This window comes from Sander lucioperca, chromosome 23 (genome assembly GCF_008315115.2).
Source record: "Sander lucioperca isolate FBNREF2018 chromosome 23, SLUC_FBN_1.2, whole genome shotgun sequence".
In the NCBI taxonomy this organism is placed as follows: domain Eukaryota; kingdom Metazoa; phylum Chordata; class Actinopteri; order Perciformes; family Percidae; genus Sander; species Sander lucioperca.
The window spans coordinates 10,170,134-10,189,271 of NC_050195.1; the positions used below are offsets into that span (position 1 = coordinate 10,170,134).

The 19,138-nt window shown below is 42.5% G+C and overlaps 1 protein-coding gene across 1 annotated transcript in view; it reads left to right on the plus strand.

Moving 5' to 3' along the window:
* The first annotated feature begins 13,603 nt into the window (after nt 1-13,603).
* Nucleotides 13,604-19,138, plus strand: part of LOC116040047 (cadherin-10) — a 79,265-nt gene continuing 73,730 nt past the window's right edge. Inside the window, exon 1 of the mRNA XM_031285279.2 lies at nt 13,604-13,854. The gene's annotated coding sequence lies outside the window, so the exon portion shown is untranslated. The remainder of the gene's footprint in view (nt 13,855-19,138) is intronic.

Consider the following 19,138-nt stretch of genomic DNA (forward strand, 5'->3'; position numbering starts at 1 on the left):
GTATTTACTTTACTACTTTTTTACTAATTAACCACACACTATCCATGATGTCCTTGTAAAAAAATGAACAAGTTTTTATTTATTCAAGATTTTATATTAAAAACATTTTTTTTTCCAAGCCACGCTTAGTCTTGCTTTGCCAGACCTTCCTCCACAGCACTGCGGAGGAGGATCTGGCTAGTCCACACAGCATTTCGGGATGGTAAAAAAAACATGTTCTGGTTTATTGGCATTTCTTTAAACCAATCGCAATGGTCTTGGGCGGTGCTAAGCGCCAGAACAGAGCCACGGTGCCGCTGCAAAATAGCCTCAGGAAGGAACTTGTTTTGGTAGGACATGTGTACGTTAGAAAGTCTGTTTTAGTCGTGCAACAGAAAACTCAGATTGGACAGATAGTCTAGCTAGCTGTCTGGATTTACCCTACAGAGATCTGAGGAGCCAGTTAAAGGAGAATTCCGGTCAATTTCAACACGTAGCTCTGTTGTTTGGAAATTTGGAGTGCTGGCAAAACAATCGGTGCTGCCTACACTGTGTTATCCCCCTGCTAGCGTTAGCACCCAACAGGCTTAAACAGGGCAAGTTTTAAACGTGTTTTAAGCCTCTAAACATGCTCGAAATGTCATTACAAGTGCCTACCCATGTGCAGTGTTTCCTTCCGAGCGAACACAGCGAATCTGACTGCAGTAGATGTGACAGGCATAAAAGTTGTGTTAATCCAGCCAGTGCACATACCTCCGGGGATTTTTTTCCGGTCAAGTCCACACTAGTCGATTGTCGAACTCCTACAAGCCAATATTCCAGTCAAATTTGATAACTCGGTGTAGGCAGCACCGATTGTTTTTCTTGCTACTGACAGCACTCCAAATTTCAGAGCTACGTGTTGAAATTGACCGGAATTCTCCTTTAACCATAGTCCTCACAGATAGACCGAAATTTAAAACACAAAGAAAGTGGAAGGAAACAGACATCGGGCCGAAAAGAGTGAAATCTGGCGGCATTTCCGACGGCACTCTTTTGGCACCTGACTCTAGCAATCCCAAAAGTGGAACGTTGTGGGTATAGACTAAGCCCCCGTTTTACTTACTATTCAGGTGGTTGAAGGAAAGAAAAACTTATTCAACTTTGTTTGGGAGTCACCTGGATAAAGCCTTGAGTTACTTCACTGCTTCTTCAGATAGTAAAGTAACATCAGTGAGAAAATGTCAGGTCTTAAACGCACACACCTTTGCACTCCAAGCAGCCAAAACAACCCAAACACCCAGTAACCTAAAAAAAAAAAGGGGGGGGGGGGGAATAAATGCCTGAATGCAGAGGGTGAAGAGATGAAAAATAAAATAAAAAAAGTTGAAGAAATCCCTATGAGCGTTGGAGCGTTTATCAGGGGGATATATATCCCCAACTAGTTGGCAAGTGTGCAATGAAGCCTGCCACAGTGTCACGCCGCGCTGTGGCTTTTAATAGGAACACGGCTTAAGAGGCCCTTACATCTTTCGTTTCACTTGAAGTTGTCACTCAGTAATCCCTCGGTAAAGTGTAATGCCGCTGGATTAGCGCCGCAACCCCAGATTTCCAAATTATCATCTGAAAAAACCCACTGAATGATGTCGCTAATAGGAACCAAATTATGCAAAAGAAGACGCCCCCCCCCCCCACCCTCTTTCAATTCGTCATGTCACTTTTTCCTCTCCCTCTGTAACTTTTATGAGGGGCTGATTAGCATGCCGCTGTGTTTATGTCCACTGCTCGGAACTCAGAAAAGAGGAAAAGTAAAAATGTCCAGATGAATATACAGCATCGCAGGAGGATTTATTAATAGGGGGCAGTCTCAGTCCATCTGTGGTTGAGCTCAGGCCTAATCCTTCCCTCCAACTGAATGAGACTGTACAAATTCCCCGTGATGGCCCACGTCAACAGCTGCCGGAGTGGGTGGGGAGGATGAGAAGCGATGGGAAAGGAGAGGAAAAGCATCCAAGGCCTCCTCCCACTGTCCACACTCCCTGGAGTCATCTTAACCAAAGCTGCAACCCAGGCTGACCATGTTTGTTGTGATCACTAAGCCCGGAGACTTCCACTTTCAGGATAAAGATGATTTCCGCCGGCCCTCCTCCAAACCCACACACCAAGTCTGACTTAGATTCTTTTTTTGGCAAACTCTCCCTGTGTGCCTTTTCTCTTCCTCTTTCCCACTCATACAGTGCTTTCATGTACTACTGTAACTCAGTCTCTCTCCCAGTTAAAAGACTGAGAAGACTTCCTCCCAGAGTGCACTTCAGCACATCTCACCCATGCTAAACCCCGTGCACATGGGGATCATGTGCTGTTTTTTTGTCCATACTTTGTCAACTCTGTATCAAAACGCCACAGAAGCCCAGTATCGTGACTACACCATGACTATAGCCGCTCAAACCCCGCCCACCGAGAGATCAATGCTGATACAGAAGGAGACAGAGAGCAGACATGTTTTTGCCGTTCCACTTCTTTCTTCAGACACAGCCAGGGGACATAGGAGGAGGGATGATGGTAGCTTCAACCTGCCCTCGCAGCACAATTGGGCTGCCTGCCATGAGCCCCATGATTTATGATGCCGTCAAAATGTACACTGTTTTTTCGGTTGCTTCACCAAGGGTCACTGTGTTGTCTTAGATGCCTCTATCTCCCGGTGTGCTGTGATGCTCTCAAATCTAAAAAAAGAACAACTAATCTCCAGCAGTCAGTGTCCATTTTATCTGCTACGAATGATGTTAAAATGCTAATTCTGCATTTTTAATATTCTTCCTCATTCCTCGATACTGTGATAGAATCCGTTCTCTCCCTTTCTTGCTGGGAAAGGAGCAGTATCTTAGATGCTACATGCCCACAAAGTCTTCAGATGTTAGCACCAATTACCGCAAAAACCTGCAGAGTTGCATATCTACACAAAAGTGACTAATAGGCTTTGAATATCACCTTAAATGGTGAACTGCTGAATGTATACCTCTACATATGCATGGAGCTGTGCTATTCAAACCTCTGCAGAGATCAGAGATGGACGGGGGGGGCTTGGGAGGGACAGGAAAACTCCCACACACCTTGCAAAATTCTAGAAGAAGTGGAATTATCATCATTTAACGGGACACTTTGTTTGTGCATTTCCTGCCAAGTCTGGAAGAGTAAATGCGACATGACAAACTGTTTCGATGTGTGGCTAATTCATTCCCACCACCCCCCTCCCTTCCCTCCACACGCTCATCCACACCTCCTACCCCCGCCGGAGTCAGAGCACCACCAGTTCATCTGCGGCGGCATTCCGACAGCGGAGAGGGATTTTTTTTTTCACCGTCAAAGGACACGGCTCGGCTTGGCTGATTAGCTACGCTCACTGAGCATGCCCGGACGCCAAGGCCCCGCCCGTTAAAGAGGTGGGATGGATTCTGCTCGGGGAGGGAGGGGCGGGTAAGAGGTGGAGGGGAGATTTTTTTTTGCCGACGCAGAGTGCAAAAGCTGAGGTTGCATGCTAATAAACACAGGGTGTCACAGTGTCATGCAAATATAAACTCCCCTTGGCAATTTCCCTGCATGTTTGATTCAGCCCCTGCGTGCCACTTTTGCCTCACTATTGTTAAGGTGGCCTGAAGTATGGTTTCAACTTCTGCTTTTTAGTTTCTGTAGAGCATGAGGTCCCCGAAATTGGTTCCAAATGCCATTTAAAATCCTTTTCAAATGCTTCACTGTGATTTATTGAAAGGCATAAATTGAACTAGCTCAAAAGTGCCAACCCCCTTTAAAACTGGCACTCCTTAAGCTGCGGAGAGACTGTGAGAACTTCTGACGAGCAGAGTCGAGACACTTTTTATGCTACTCTAGCTTTCAAATAAACATGGCAATTGAGTCCACATGATTTGCCTCGGCGTATGACTCAATCTGAAAAGAAAAGTCACATCGTTGCGATATTTCTTTGTTAGGAATATGAATGTTTGTCAGCAAAGCGTTCATGATCTGGGATAAATTATAGTCTCTTGGCCCTCTGAGCTGCTGAGAATCCTTTAAAATATTCCCAGTGACTAATCTGCTGATCAGCGTGAGGTGTGGCTGCCATTCTGTCAGCAGAGAATTATGTTGATTATTGCACAATGTCAGAAAATCGGCACCGAATTGATAGGGGGGTTCCAGAAACAGTTATTGCTCTGCTTTCCTCTGCATAACACCATTCTCCACTCAGTAGAGAGTAATCAGAATATTTCTGCGTGGAAACTGAACAGAGATGGCAAAGGACAAATCATAATTCCTGCCTTGGGTGTTTTGTTTTCTCTTATATAGGAAATAATTGCAGCACTATTCACCAATAGCTACCTGCTGAAGCTAAAAATGGGGTTTTGGAAACTGGAAAATGTCATCTCTTTATTGGGAATTACCAGAGGAAGCCATATCCTTGTGTTCAGTATGTACAGTATGTATACATAGAGGCCAAACACAAGTGCAAAAACCTTCTCAGTTTTCCAAATTAGTCATATGCACATAGAAGAAACAGCACTAAGTCCGTCTCACTGGTAGCATGCAGATCCACAGTTTAATTGGCTTCAGTGTATGCTTAGGTGCCCATGCCAGTGTCCCTATTAAAACATGTTAACCACGTTATATACTGTATGGAGGCACTGTACTGTAAATTAGATTAAACAACTCCTCCTTGGTCATTAAAAAAAAAGTCCATCAGCTGGAAGTTGCTGAACAAAATACCATAATTTAAGCTTTGCCTAGGCATTATTTAAATATTTCATCTTTCACTTGGTCCTATAATCTTATGTGCAAACAGAAAATACAAAAACTTATCCTATTAGTTCAATCTAAAAAGGAGGAGGGAAACGTGTTCTACCAAGCAAGCTAACAAAGTTGCACAAGTAACTATCCAAGCGACAAAAAGAGGCTGTAAACCTTATTTTGGTAACGCTTTGACTAAGTGACTACTGTAATCACAGCTGCTGTCCTCCACAAACTTTTCCAGAGCCACTGTTTCAAGCAGTGTGTTTGAGACTCAAGACATACATTTTTGGAGTTTTTTTGTTTTGTTTAAATGAGCCTGTGTAATAATTGCTGAATCTCAGCAACATTAGCCACGAGTGACAATTAAAGGATAACAGCAGCGCAAGTCTCAGTAATGCCCGTTAAACAGCGATATCTATGTTGGGTTTGCTAACATTGGATAAAATTAGCCGCCATAGCAACTGGTCATACCAGCCCAAGTCAGGCTGTTGTGACAAAACGCTTGACTTGAACAGACGTGCATTGTATTGCTGATGAATTAAACTTTGTATTTGCAAGAGGAGGAATGTGCTACTTTTATCTTTCAAAAGTTATAGTCTTGCTTTAAGCTATATTCAGCAAGTCAGAAGACCTTAAAACATGACTCCATCACTTTGAATGCTGGTTTCCACCTCAGTTTATCTAGAGAAACCTTTAACCATGGCTATATCCCTGCAACCAAATGTTATCTGCAGACTGTCTTCATTACTCTGGTACATATTGTCCTGTCCTAGGTCAGCTCTACAGCAGAATTATAAAGGACAGGGAATGTTGGAGCCTTTTAATTGCACTCCACAGAGGGTTATGCAGACTTCCTCACAGCAGTTTCCTTATTCCTTCACATGTACTAAAGGTAATGTCACAAGTTCCACAGTCATTAAAGGGGCACAGACACATCCTCAGTGTGAATAGCCCTCTGATAGATAGCGCAGGCCTTATTTTTCACTTCTACATCGGCTGAAAAGGTGGGATGAGTGTTTCAAGTTCTCTTTCCGTTTGAAAAAAGAGGTTTCATAACTTAATTTCCGATCCGCTTTAGTTTGTTTTACCTTAATCCACCATCTGCTGCAACTCCCACCTTTTGTGTGATTACCCCGTGTTTTTTTTCCATACTCGGGAGGACTTTTCAGCAGCTGCTTGGTCAGCAGTCATCGGAAATGTGCATCATATAGCCATGTCAAAGGAAAATTAGGGTCAAACCCCTAAGCACTGGAGAAAACGATTTACCATGCAGAGGAAAACTATCAGAAAAACATCAGCTGCTTTAAGTGTGAGTGACTCGAAACAGTGCACTGATTCAAGAAATGCCTCCAAAGATAATTACACAATGCACTATATATTTGCCGTAAACAAGCTTGACAGCATTGCCTTCTTGTGTTGCTTTATCTCCCTCGAAAATGACAGAAGAAATATGGTGAACTTCAGGCAGAGTTCCATTTTATGCAGGAGACGAGGCATTATTTGCGACTTAGTGAATATTTATGCCACAGAATCCTCCCAGGTTGGAAGATCCAAACATTTTTCTGTGTTTTTATTTCTCTTGGGAGTTGGGAAACTGTGTTGATAAAAACTTATCTTTGCCTCACAGAACAGTGTGTCTGATATTCTTTAAAAAAGGACTATGATATCTGTGATACACAGTGGTTGGGCGCCTGACTCCTCTGTGCTCCCTTGTTCATTTTCCTGTAGCATATTGATCTTTTTCTGGGATTGTTTATAGGACTATGTGTGTCTAAAAGGAGACCTATTGATTTCCTTTTGAGGGGTTCTGCCACAGCAGATCTCTAAGTCTCACCCATAAAATTAAACACACGATAAAATAAGTCAACTTAATCATAAATAATGACTCAACAGTGACAAATGCATTTGTAATGGTAATCTGTAATCTTGGCATTGTTTTAGTTTCAAGATCTCGTTGATGTAGTGTTGCTGTGCTGAACTTTCCAGAATGATTTGTGTATGAAACAGCATGCACCACTGCTCATGCTAACTCTTTTCTTTAACTTTGTTGTTCTGGACCCATAAATCATATCACTTCAACACTGGAACATCCAATGTAAAAGATAGGAGTAAAGCAAAAATGGAAATTCTGTCAAAACACCAAAACCTAAATTCTATTAACTATAGATTGTGTAGCCAAATGTTCACATGGGGATCTTATTCCTCTGTGCCATATAGAGCTCCATCGTTAAAAAAAAACTCATCAATGAGTCACGCTGTTGCTCTGGTTGACATCATCTGTTCATTACCATGAACAAACACACTGTAGTTTACCTTAAGGCAATCCCACATACACCATTGTGGTGCTGTAAATACCCACTAGAGCACCAAATGTTTATGAATGTGCAACTGAAAATAGTCCCCAACAAGAAGACTATTTACCCCTGTTTTAGCACTGTTTGGTAAAAACTACAGTGCCCAGCAGTTTAAGGAAATTACTAAGCCTTAAAAAAAATAATACCTATTGGTTCAGTAGGAACCAATGGGGCTAAAGTGCCTAGCTAATAAAAAAAAACTAATAAGCCTATCAGCTCCACAAAACTCTCCCTGTATTTCTCAGTATGGCTATGTTTACAAAATGTTGCCGTCTGGCGACTTTCACACGCAGCAGCTCTAGTGATGCGTTTTACGTCACCGCTGAGAAAGATCATCAGTGATCAGCTTTAGAGAAGAAGAAGAAGACATAAAAATTACAAGATGATTACACCATCATGTTTTTTTTTTTAAATCCTCATGTTTGCGTGCGTCATGTGGATGCTCCGACAGCGTTGTTGTCATTACTTAGAATTCCTCATGGGGGCGACAGAAACTACGTACAATAGCTTTAAGGTAATTTGCAACTTAATTCTACGTTTACTGTGTTTACATTCATAATAGTCTCACATTGCCAGACCTTCCTCCGGCTAGTCCACACAGCATTCAGGGACGGGAGAAAAACATGCTCTGGTTTATTGGCATTTCTTTAAACCAATCACAATCGTCTTGGGCAGTGCTAAGCGCTGGACGGAGCCATGGTGCCGCTGCAAAATCGCCTCGGGAAGGAACTTGCTTTGGTGGAACATGTGTATGTTCAAAAGTTTTAGTCGTGCAACAGAAAACTCAGACTGGACAGATAGTCTAGCTACTGGATTTACCCTGCAGAGATCTGAGGAGCAGTTAACCACAGTCCTCAGAAATCCACCTGAGTTTAGGATGCCAACACAAAGAAAGCGGAAGGTAACAGACATCCGGAGCAATCCTGGAAGTGGAAAGTCGTGGATATAGACTACGCTCATGACAACCCTTGTCTGTAGTGGAATAAACTACAGACTTAAAGTTTGGCTGTTTCCCCTTTCCTTTATTGTGTTATATATCTTTTTGTGCACGTTATAGGTTTACAAAGTGACCACCCCAAAGGGACTTACCATCTCCAACAGAAAACACTGTTTACAAACTGCTCCAAACAGCTCTATTGTAGTCCAGACTTTACTTCCGTAACGAACGTGCGTCACTTTGTAACACACGTTATAATGCTCACCTAGCTGCTAGCGTAGCACGCCCTCATACTCTGCTTCTGACTGGGTACCTATCTTACCTAGCTACTGCACATGTGCGACTCCCAACAAAGATGGAACAGAAGTGAGATGCCTCGCTCTGTAGCTAAAACAGAGAGCTCAACACACAGGGTGAAAAGAGGAGCTGCAGCAATGTGCAGTACAACAAAAATATGGTGTTTTTCGAAAACTAAACCATGTAAACGTATTCTGATATAACCTCTAAATACAATTAATTAACCTGAAAATGAGCACAATATGACCACTTTAAACATAACCACAGCCACAGAGACAATCACTGAAGCTGGGGTTGGTGTGACCGCTTGGGTGACTGGGTCTGAGACTGGATAGGCTCAGTTTTAGCAGGCGGGTGTGAACATAGCTCATTGTGTCCTCCATTTTTACTGTCATTTTGTCACAGACTCTGGCAAGGTGAGACAGATTAATGAGATATGGACGTCTATAAACTCAGAAGACGAGAGCATTGGCAACAAATGACGTTGGATTTTCCAATATGATACTTTGAACAATTCCTTTCTCTGACAAATCCTAGAGCATCTCAGCTGTCAGGCATAATAGGAGTACAGATTTGTTCTGAAGTTGCCCTCTACATCCCCTGTCTAACTCCATGCCCCATAACTGTCATTTTTCCGTAAAGTAACACAGGGTGCATAAGGGAGGAATATCTAGGCTTTCTATTTTAATATGAAAAAGTCCTTTTAGAGACAACTCTCACAGACATTTTAGACGAAAACAAAATCGTTGCATGGCTCCTTATTTTTTCATATCACCACAATATAATTTGGACAAGAACTAATCACATCGTAAGAAACTGCATGTCTAACAAGCAGTGGATATGGCGTATTGGCACAAAATTTGGTGTTTGCAGACTGCTTTCACTGTTGTGATGTGTTTACGGAGGCAGGCTGTTAAATAAACTGCACAAAAACACTGAGGCCATCTAAGCTCATTTAGTAGCAATGATGCAGTCAAGGGCAGCGGTTATTCGTCTGCGGCTGATCTCCTGATAGAACATGATGCCAAATGCAGACATCCCTTTGGCTCACTGCATTTTGTGCTATAGGCAAGAGTTTGATGTTTGGTTGAGAGGACAGGGCAGCAGCAAAGTGGATGCTTGGAGCGCTTCCAGGGATTAAACTCATGAATCTAACAGCAGCCAGTGGTCATCATGACACAAACACTGCATGGGTGGTAAGGCATGCACAGCGTGGGGTCTTTGGCTTCTAAAAAAAAAAGAAAAAAAATTGAAACCATAAAAACCATAAACTCCTGCAGACTTTCCTTCCTTCTTCATATTGCACATTTTATGTGTGCTACATTTGTATTAGATTTGACATGTTTTGTGGCTCATGTCTCACTAAAAGCTGTGTTTTGAAAATGATAAGACAGAAATGATAAATAAAAGACACATTATTATTTCCAATACCTAAAGCTGTCACTTGTTAAGTCTATTATGGGAATAAAATCAAATTACAATGTCGACAAAGTAGCATCGAAGCGCAGGGCAGCTAACAGCGGATTTTTACTTTATTCCTGTTATCCTGGGATCAAGACTGGAGTGTCCCGTTATCTCGTGAAATCACACTTTGTTTACTTGTGATTATAATTTCATTATCTCAACATCACAAGATAACACTGAGCTGCTTCTGCGACATCACAACTTAATTATGTGACAGATTATGTTTCCAGCATCCAGTACGGATATCTCCATTCAACACTGTTAATTACTCAGATTTCTCCTATAGGTCAACACCGGCTCAAAGGTTGTGAAACACACATGCATCATTAATTGGTCATTGTGAGATAATTGGAGCATTGTGGTAACATACTTTTTGTATTGTAAACCACATATTTTTATTTAAATTCCATGTAATCCCCCAAAATACATTATAAGTATCTTCAACACATTATGTTTTCTACTTTAAACTTTTTGCAACCTCTTTTAAAGAATGCTTTGAGACTGGCATTGTTTACAGCTTGCTCTCGTCTTTGCATTGCAGTAAGCTTTGCTGCTCCCATCTGTTTATATGCATCAATGCCCTCTGCAGTTGGCAAAAAAAAAAAAAGAGTATCATGTCTTGCCCGTGGCATGTACTGTATGTGCATCATTGTGTCTGTGTCGGTAGAACACATGATAGTTATCATACAACCCTTACGAGGGGAAAAAACAACAACTTGAAATTCATGTCAGACATGCCCGAAAACCACGTACGATGTTTCCATCTTATTCATTTTCCCCATTAGTTGTCCGGAATATGTGATATTACATGTGACCATGATGTCCTTTTACACATCTTATATTTCACTTGGGAATTATCAGAGCGATCACGTGTCAACATTATGTCCATTCCTCCTGTGAAATGTGCCTGAACTTTTTAACTTGAAATGGTCTTTCCACATGTGATACACATGTATGTTATATGGGATAAATACAAGGGTGCTTTTTATGAGGATAAACATCTACACTTAACCACACTTTTAAAGCTTTAGTGCATAACTTTTTATATATATATGAACGTCTGTTACATTCAAGCCATTGCCAAATGAGTTGCTACAAAGCTAATTAAGACTATCAGCTCCACACAACTCTCTCTGTATTTCTCAGTATGGCTATGTTCAGAAGATTGTGTCGTCCGGTGACTTTCCCGCGCAGAAGCTCGAGTGAAGATAATGACCTCTTCTGAAGAGTCCGTCATGTTATTTTAATCCTCCGTGTCCTCCTTGGCTACTAGCATCTGCATGGAGGAGGGATGGTGCGCGCTGACAGTTTTGTTGTCATTACTTAGAATTCTTCATGGAGGCGACAGAAACTATGCACTATAATTTTAACTGGCGGTTTTAAAAAAAACTGTCTATGGTACACTGTTTTTCTCAAAAAAGTAGCGTTAAAATGTTCGCAAACCTCAGCTATGCACATAGCTAACATAATAATATAATAATAAGTTAATGAGACAATGGGCCCCTGGGCCCAGACATGTGAGAGGCCCCCGACCCTGGGAACAACACACCTCTAAACTCAAATAATTTCAATGTGTCCAGTCATTAGGCGTCCCTTTGCACTCATTTTGCATCTAATTTTAGTCGTTTTGCGTGTCCTTGTGATTGTTTTGCATCAATTTGCAGTCATTTTGCATCTTTTCTGGTGGTTTTGAATCTATGTTTACTCCTTTTGTGTTTTTTTGTGGTCATTTTGGGTCGTTTGTGGTCGTTGCGTTTCACGTTTTTTTTGGTTGTTTTGTGTCTATTTTCAGTCATTTTGTCTCTCTTTGTAGTCATTTGTTGTCTCTTTGTAGTCCCTCCCTGGGCCTGTGCCAGGTAGGCCCGGGCAGTAATCGATCCATATATGTAACTCGTTCTTTAAACGTGACATTATCACAAATTCCTGGCCCCGCTGAAACAGCCTCACCAGCCTCACCAGTTTTACTTAAATTAGGATTCTGACAAAACAGTTTACTCGCTAACATCAACATCATAGACTCATTAACAGGAAAAAAAACATGCTGACTTTTCCTCACAATTTTTTGATCAGGCACAATAACGGTAACAGCAAGTACAAGAATGTATTACATGCACATGTAGGCTACTCGTACAAATAAAATATAACAGATTACAGTGTGTAATCTGGTCTAGGCAGGGCACTGGATAAAGCATTTATAAGCTGCATTAGTTTGATTACTTTAAAACCCCCACAGTTTGCATGCTTGGTCAGTAATCAGATTTCCCTCTTCCCTTCTCCAAACAGAATCTGACACCATTAGCAGCTGCAGACATCAACGGACCATGTAGCACAGATTAATTCACTTGCAAGGTAGGGAAGGTCCTTGCAAATCACAACTGGAGCACCCATAACTACTACCCACAATTGAAATTCAATTTGGTGTAATAACATTATAACTGCAAGCCATAGGATTCATAGCAGGGCTGTTATAGCTATAGGTGTACCTAATAATAAACTGATAATTTGGTGCACATACTACAACTAATAATAGTAGCAGTAGTCAAAGTAGCATTAGTCATAAGTTATTGGTAGTAGAAACAGCAGGATGTATTAGTCGCAGTAGCCTAATAGAAGCATTTTTATTACCAGTGGACATAGGCGTAATTTACGTGTGGGGGGGGGGCGGTGCTGCAGAGGAAGGTCTGGCTAGTCCACACAGCATTCCGGGATGGGAGAAAAACGTGCCCTGGTTTATTGGCATTTCTTTAAACCAATCACAATCGTCTTGGGCGGCCGGACGGAGCCACAGTGCCGCTGCTAAACAGCCTCTGGAAGGAACTTGTTTTGGTGGAACGTGTACGTTCAAAAGTTGTTTTAGTCGTGCAACAGAAAACTCAGATTGGACAGATAGTCTAGCTAGCTGTCTGGATTTACCCTGCAGAGATCTGAGGAGAAGTTAACCATAGTCCTCAGAAATCCACCAGAGTTTAAAATTCCAACACAAAGGAAGCGGAAGGTGACGGACATCCGGCGGAATTTCCGGCGGCAACGGAGCAATCCCGGAAGTGGACCGTCATGGATATAGACTAACAAATCTATAACTCTTGGAACCTGCAGATATGTTTAATACATGTCTAATATACGTCCCATGTTTTGTTCTTTTACTTAGGCTAACTAAGACTATAGAAGTGTAAAAAATAGGCTACTTTTTAAGTTGACTTTAAAATGATTCCAAAGGACATACATGTACATGTATATATCCCTGGATATGTTCTCTATCTTGTCTTTGGCTGAAAACAAATTTGAGAACCTCTGCAGAGAGTCTTGATCCTTGTATAGACATTATCAGTACAAGTACAGTAACAGCCAGCAGGCTATCAGTAGGCTAACATGGCAATATATCAAACACATGCTAATTTGCACTGGCATGATAGTTGCTGGCGCGTTTGTCGTTTGACTTCATACAGAGCCGCACGAATTTAATTAGCCATTGTAATCATATATATGATCCACGGCTTCCCAGGGTTTACTGTAAAGGAAGCAGGCAGTCTAACCGGAGGGTTTTAACCAAAAATATCCATTTATTGATTGTTTCAAACCCACACTGAACCTCTGACTTTGCAACTATCCCTTATCAGGGATTATGAAAATGCACGCAAGCGATGCACACAAAAACACTTTTATTATTAAACTTGAACATCGCACGGGCAGTTGAAACGCAGCCCGACTGGAGCTCTAATGTCTAATTTTTTCCCATCTTCCTTTTTGTTTTTGTCGGTCGTGTGTTTTTCTTTATTCTTCTGCTTTTCCTCCCCTTCTCCCTTTTTTTTTTTTTTTTTTCTGCTGGGGGACTTGTGAATGGCAGCCAATGGGAGGGTTGAGTCCCCTCAGCCTTTCAGCCTCCCTGACATCCACAGCGAGAAAGTGATGCAGCGCGACTGAGACGCGCAGTTGAGGTGGAACAACGGGCAAACAAAAAGCTGCAGTGAACGGATACACTTGGCTCCGACGTGCGCCTCCACAGCCCTGGGAGAGAGAGAAGAAAAAAAAAAGAAAATCGCCTACTAGAATAAACTTCATTATCAGGTGAGCCTGGGTCTTTGCTTTACAACTTCTATCCGCTGTGGGAAATGTGTCTCATTTCGGGCACATTCGCCCGCTCGAACAGAGAACACTTACTTCTTCTTCTTGCAGCGTTTTGAATTGACCGACTCCGGTTAGGTTATTCTGGGGTTGCTCGCACACTAATGACCTATAGATGCGAAATAGTTGCTTATATAAGAGCTTCGTCTCCCTCTTGTAATGAAATCGATAGTGGAGCGAAATCCATATAGCCTGCCACTCATAATTACTGGAATAAGCGTCGGACTTTGAATTGGAAATGAGTTTGAATCAACGTCCACAGCCTACAGTAAGCTATTTGTTCAACTTATAGCGGGGTGGGGGGGCCATCAATTGCAAGCGGCTTCATCAACTTTTGTATTTTGTCAAATGGCTCTGTGCGTAATTCTCATTCATGTGCCGATGTAAAAAAAAAAAAAAAAAAAAAAAGAGGTCCTGCACGACGCAGCAGCGTAGGCTGTACGTTTGGTTTGGTGTGTCCCGCCGCGCTGAAGTGATGCGAGCATGCGGGCCAGGGCTCTAAACGCATCTTTGTCCTTATTTTGTCACTTCAGGCCTTTCAAACGCTCGCTTGAATCTATCGGTGGATGTGTGTGTGTGTGTGTGTGTGTGTGTGTGTGTGTGTGTGTGTGTGTGTGTGTGTGTGTGGTTTTTTTTCTTCTCCACCGATGATCTTTCTGCACCCAGTGGCAAATCCACGGGATGCTAATCGATGCAGGTGGGACAGCATCCTCCGATAAACGCGGAGGACTTGTCTATCTGTGGTTGCCTGCAGTCGCACTGTGATGCCCTGCTGCCTTTTCTGTGCTCGCTGTTAGTGATCTGCAGAAAGGCCTTGTTTTTTTGTTATTGGGGACGAAGATATGGAAACACTCCTGGAGTTGACTGAAGTTTTCTAAAACAACATGTCCTTTGGCGTTATTGACTACAAGATGATATTGATGTGGCTGTAAATATTTAATGGCCTTGCTGAATAATGCAGGCAGGGCTACAAAAGAATTAATTTGGTGGCTTTACTCAAAAAAAGTTGCAGGTCCTGACAGAGTGAGGGGCAGAGGGTGGAGTGAATCTGAAACAGGACTATGCAATCTTGGAAATTGAATTTGGTGCTTAGGGGGAAAGTTTTACCTTCCTGTTGCCTGCAGATTGCTCCATGGTGGATATTGCGCTGGCTCAATGTAAGCCTGTGGTAATATGCCTGAAGGCAGCCAGAAGTTGTTTGGAGGGGGGTGTTGTCAGAATACCGGGGGAATATGCAGCAATAATCACTCCTCTGAGCACATGCTTTTTAAATTACAAATAAGGACGTGTGCTTATAAAATCAGATTGGGCAATCATGTAGGAGCTGATAGAAGATACATTTGTACACAGAAGGTTAACTTCTTTATTCTTTTTTTTCCCCCCATTGGAACAACTTTCGGCTTGTTTACAGAAGGCAGAGAGCAGCTTGGCGAACAGAGATTGTCTGAACCAGAACAGGTTTTGTGGTCCAGGTTTTTCATACACTGGTTTGAAGTTCAGAGATGAAAGGGACAGAGTAGAATCTGTGGCTGATCAAAGTCATACAGAAAACACGGCAGGTACTGAATATTTAAAGGCTCTGCAAATAGTTCCTGTGTGTGTGTGTGTGTGTGTGTGTGTGTGTGTGTGTGCGTGTGCGTGTGCATGTGTGCGTGCATGCATGTATATGTGTGGGGAACATACAGTACCGCACTGAATGTGTTTATAGTCCGAGGTGTGTGTGTGTGTGTGTGTGTGTGTGTGTGTGTGTGTGTGTGTGTGTGTGTGTGTGTGCGCATGCATATGTGTGGGGAACATACAGTACCACAATGTATATGTGTTTATGGTCCAAGTTGTGTGTGTGTGTGTGTGTGTGTGTGTGTGTGTGTGTGTGTGTGTGTGAGCGATTCGTATGAAGACATTTAAAGTAATACTGCAGAATTGATTTGACAGGCAGGGGAATAGACACATCAGAGCCATCTGCATGTTTTAAACCAGAGCTCAGATAACAATAGACAGTCCCCTCACATTTTCATCTTTCTCTTCTCCCAAATATCTTCCCTCGGCGGGTCATGTGCAGCAGCTTAGGGGATATTCCAAAAAGCTCTTGTCTCAATCTGCCAGGCCGGCTCCAGCCTGTCCCTGTGAGGGGGGTGACGTCACAGGATGGTGGGTTTACCCAGCGGCCAGGCGACGATGACCGCTGACCCGAGTTGATTACATTATTTGTGCTCCAGATGGGCAGCATCATTTTTGATGTGTCCTGCTCATAATATTGAGCGTCTCTAGTCCTCTCTTCAGCAGCATCTGGAGCTAATAAAATCGCGTCCCAGTGGCGGCTGACTGTGCCGAAGATAACTCGGATCCCCGATGGGAATGTCTATGGCCCTCTCCCCTCCTCTGTGTGTGTGTGTGTGTGTGTGTGTGTGTGTGCATGTGTGTGTTTGTGTGCTTGCTCGGATACTTGTGGACAATTGTCGAGCCACCGCAAGTGGCTCTAATGTGTGTGTGCTTCGCTTACGAAAGTTTGAAGTCGGTGGCAGAGAGCACCCATGGTCATTGTAGTTCACTAGATGTACGTTGATTGTTTGAGTGCATTAGTCACGGTCTGTATGATGTAATAATAAATCATGACGTTGTTTGCAATGCGATTGCTTCGGAGTCCTCTGAAGACTTTCCTTGTGCCAAATATTTATCTGGAGTGTTGCTACTGTGCCAGCCAACTGGGCCTCTCTCTTTTTTTTCTTTTTCCTCTTCTTTTTCTTTTCTTTTCTGTGTCCATAACAATGCCCCTGCTGTAGAGAAATTAGCCACTTCATGAAGAATGGCAGATTTTACTTTTTTTTTTTCTTCCTACAGTGACAGTCTTTGATTTCTTGAGGCGTCTTGTGACCATTAGAGCAAGTTTCCTGCAGGCGCAATGGCAACTTAATAACTGCTCCTTACTAATGAGACAGATTCCCTTCGGAGACGCCTATTTATGGAGCAGTCAGAACCACAATTGCACAGAAGCCAAAATAAAGGGCGACGTATTTCTCACCCACCAAATAACACACAGAGGCAGAAACATCTGCGTCTTGTTTCTAGTTAAATCTACTATAGGCAGGGGCCGGCGTCACCTTCTCTCTGAGGGTCAAACCTTAGTCCCAGATTGAATGTGCTACAACTTTTTTTACAACAAAAAAAAAAGTTAGAATTAGACGGGATGTGTTTAAGCCACGGCGAGGCGGTTTCTCGACAGGTTTCAGCAAAAGGGATTTGCGAGCTGGACGGTGGCCAGGAGAGTAGAACGTCGCTGTGTAGTCTGCCTAAATCTCCCCAAAAAGGGCCTGCTTTGCTCTCTGTGTGCTGAGAAGATAAATACACATGGATCAGACAATTCACACATCACTTAACAATGGGTAATTATCTCTCCCTGCTTTGTGAAGGAGAACACCAATTACACAGAAATATACTCATAAATCTATTTTCAAAGCGGTAGGAGGGAGCTATGTTGTGTGTGTGTGGTGTGAATGCATAGTGCTGGATGAAGCTGATAGTATACAGTGCATGGCTTCAGAGCTGGTGATAAGAGAAGAGTCTTTATACAGTGTTGCACACTAGGGCGGATGTGACTATGAAATCACTTAGATTCATGTCTTTGGGGTGGGAGACAGAGTAAATTGCTGCCAATGTTGAATAATGCAGTCTGCCAACAGCTTTTTTTCTTCTTCTCCCTATTCCCCCTCAAACTGTGGCTCGGCTCCACAGCTTTTCTAATTACGAAGTGGCTGAGAGATAGCTTCACAACTCGCGATGCTGTGGCGCTGATGGTGGAGAGTGGAAGCTGGCCGAATAGCAATCTAACTGAATTACCAACAAAGCCTCACAGACTTGTGGAGTATATTTGCAACATTTGAACATATTTGCAAAAGTAACATCCACACCTACATATTCAGTCACGAAATGAAGACATGCGCGCAGACAACACACGTTTTGAAGTAGGCACACACACACACACACACACACACACACACACACACACAGGCATAAATGCAAGCAAACAAAGTACAAAGAGGAAAGGTGTACAGTTCTCCGCACGCTTCTCAGCACAATTTAACAAGATATATTAGTCACCCAGGAGGCAGCAGAAAGCCAGGCAGCCACATTGTACAGCAGACTGCAGTCTGACAGTGGGAGATAGTGATTTACAACAAAGCCCTGTGGACCATGGCACAATTTCAGAGTTGCCGAAATGACACTGGTAAAGCAGGGCCATGAAAGTATATCCACCAGCCACGTCTCATTTCTTACACCATTTGCCCCGGGAAGGGGAGGGTGGTGAAGGAATGGGGCAGATGACGAATCCAGCATTGTAGCTACCACACAATGCAGAGTCGAGTCTGGGAGTGGAACTCAGTTTGTGTGTCATCTAAAATATGAGCAAAAAAAACAAGAAGGAAGCCACCGACAGGGATGCCAAACATTCCCTCTTACTTCAATTTGCGGCGAAATCGATTTCTTAACCTTGCCAGGGTACCGTTAAGGTTTGGATTGGATTTGGAATTAAATCTCTATATCCAATATGTGTGGGGAGGAAAAAAACAATGATCATCTAATAGTGGAAATCACAGATACAGATCACTTTCAAAATCTAATCAACTGGTCCTTGGCTCGAGGCTGATATCTCAAACCAAATTTCATGGAAATTTGTTTTGGAGTTTTTTCAGACACCCTGCTGACATTCAGATTAAGTAACAGAGGTGACAGTACGACTTCCTAAACCAAAAAAAAAATGTACCCACTCATTTACAGTTTACGTAAAATTAAGAATGAACTTAAAGGTGCTGTAGGTAGGATTGCGACGATCCAGGACTTAGCCAAAAAATTTGAACATCAACAACTTCTCAGTCCCTCCCCCCCTTACCGCTAAAGCCCAAAACGGTCTCATAAGCCCCTCCCCCCACAAGGGAGAATGAATATGTGTGCATGAGCAGTGATTGACATGAGCAGTTAGTGAGGTGTACGTATTTATTGAACTAGTAAAACTTCAAGAAAACGTGTAAAAATGATGAAATTGAATTACACTTAAAATGTAAACTCCTCCAAACAAAAATAAATGAATAAAACATGTTTCAGAAAAAAAATCGCCTGCCTCTCTGCTACTGTACATTATCCTACAGGAAGTTAAAAAAAAACGTCCTGTAAGATGTGGTTTTTTTTCAGCCCTGGTTTGACGTAGTCAGTGCAGGAGGAAGAGTGTGAGTGA